Raw genomic sequence first — 2,416 nt, forward strand, 5'->3', positions numbered from 1 at the left:
GTTTGTAACCTGAAACAAACGGTACATCCGATTAATCCGATTAATTGGTCAACATTGCAAAACTAAGAGACAAGATGACGTCTTTTATTCCAAAAAAGGGATGGCAAAATAAAATATCTATAGAAATAGTAATGGTTTTCTTGTTATTATTCTCATAAATAAGTGGGAATGACATGGTTTGTGTCTTATAGGGTTGAAACTGACAATTAGTATTAACACGAGGTCTTTTTTGCTTATCTACTAAACTTGAATTTCGAAGAGAGACCCTTGCGATTGCAAAAGGATAAGAGTGCAAATTACCATACTAGCCCCAAACCAGAAAAATCAAGAAAATGAAAAGGAAAAAAGAATAAAAACACATAAGGCATTTCGGTCAATTCACCATCATGTCAGAATAAAATTTAATATAATCCCCAGCAAATGAGGTCGAATTTCTTTTCTCCATTGGGGAGATTAAGAAGAAGAAGAAATTATAGAGAGAGAAACAAAAAGATAAGGTAGAAGAGAGAGAAACCGATCGGAAAATCAAGAAACCTTGAAAAACCGACGAAGTTACGGAATGATTTCTGATTTCAATCAAAGGAGGTGGTGATTACGATAACCCTCCGGAAAAAAAATTCACGATCAGAGAAAAGATACGATCAGCATCTCCGATCCTATTTGATCCACCGGAAAAAAATGGTCATGCGACGAGGCAGCAGAGCGAAGGCCGCCGTCGGAGAACCGATCGGATCGAGACCAGAGGAGATGGTGGCTCAGCAACCGGAGACCAACGAGCCACGGTATCGTGGCGTTCGAAAGAGACCATGGGGTCGATTCGCCGCCGAGATCCGTGACCCATGGAAGAAAGCTCGTGTCTGGTTAGGCACTTTCGATTCCGCCGAAGACGCTGCACGAGCCTACGACGCCGCCGCACGCTCCCTCCGCGGCTCTAAGGCTAAAACCAATTTTCCATTTTTACCGTCGAACGAAATCCACGATCATGCCGCCGATGATCAAACAAAGCACCACCAACAAACTTTCTATCAGTCTCCGCCGACGATGAGTAGTCTGAGCAGCACCGTCGAGTCGACGAGCGGTCCACGGCCGTCGAATCCCGTTAAAACCCACCACCGATTAAAACCGCCGCCGGTTCCCCAAGACGATGACGATTGCCACAGCAATTGCGACTCGTCCTCCTCCGTGGTCGACGATTATTATTATGACGGCGATCTGTCTTCATCTTCCCGGAAACCTTTACCCTTCGATCTCAACCTCCCACCACCGTTGGACGAAATCGGATTCTCTTCTAACCCTAATGATGATTTATACGTCACTGCACTCTGCCTATAAAAATCCCACGATCTTGATCACGATGATGAAGAAATCTACGGGTTGTTCGTAGTTCGTACGATCTTTGTTCCAAAATCTTCTGTTTTTCCAAGAAAAGTCATCATCTTTGGAGGGAGATTTCAAGAAATTTCTGGTAAATTTCTTCAAAAATCTTGATTTGTTTAGATTGCTGTTGTCGATGATGATGATGAAATATGTAGATTAGTGTAATTTGAGGTGACTTTGCGATCTGGGTTCTTCTTCAAATCTGTGATATTGAAGTTTTAGTATCGATCGTCTTGATTTTACAGAAGAATCATGAACTTATAAGGTGTAATTCATGAAAAAAAAAAAAAAACCAATTTGGATGATGATCTTGATCTTGAGTTTTCTTTTTATCTCCTGATCTTACGATCTTCTCCCTCGCCCAATCTTTCAATTTTTCTGTATAAAATTATAAATAAAGATTCACACAGTTATTGTTCATGGTGTGTTAGATGCAATTCGATTTGGTTTAAGTTGTTGAATAATTTGAAAGGTCAAAATAGCAGGAAAATATGTTAAAACTTGAACTTAAGAACATTCTTATTAACATATATACATTAGGATGAAAAGTTTGATAAATTTTTGGGTGTGATTTCATGTGTTGTTTGATACCACATTGAAACCACTAACTCCGTTTGAAATGACTTCTATTCGGTAGATGCACTTGTTAGATTTAACTCATTTACTCAATCGACAATTATCAAATTATAGTTTTTTGGATTTCAAAATCATTCATTTCTGGAAATTTTCTTCAAATTTGTTTTGTGGTATGTTTTAAACTGAAAATAGATTCGTTTAATTAGTCGAAACACGTACATAACTTAGTTGGTGACTAGTTTTGATTTCATAATTATTGATTTAAAAAACTTATCTATAAGTTTATATTGTGTTTTCATAGTTTCTTTTTAGAGAAAGATAAAGCAACAAAGGAAAAAATTGTTCACCAATGTATATCAAAGAGGGAAGGGACAATGTTTTTTGTTTTTTCCTCTAAACATTTACTCCCAATCTGGAACAAATATATTATAAAAAAATTATATTTCCTTTGAATAGATCTTGT

At 37.6% G+C, this 2,416-nt stretch overlaps 1 pseudogene; it reads left to right on the top strand.

The window, feature by feature from the left end:
• Positions 1-416: 416 nt before the first annotated feature.
• On the top strand, positions 417-1,797 carry LOC145138126 (ethylene-responsive transcription factor 3 pseudogene; annotated as a pseudogene).
• Positions 1,798-2,416: the final 619 nt, after the last annotated feature.

This window comes from Lactuca virosa, chromosome 9 (assembly GCF_052849685.1).
Source record: "Lactuca virosa cultivar CGN04683 chromosome 9, Lactuca_virosa_CGN04683_v6, whole genome shotgun sequence".
Taxonomy (NCBI): domain Eukaryota; kingdom Viridiplantae; phylum Streptophyta; class Magnoliopsida; order Asterales; family Asteraceae; genus Lactuca; species Lactuca virosa.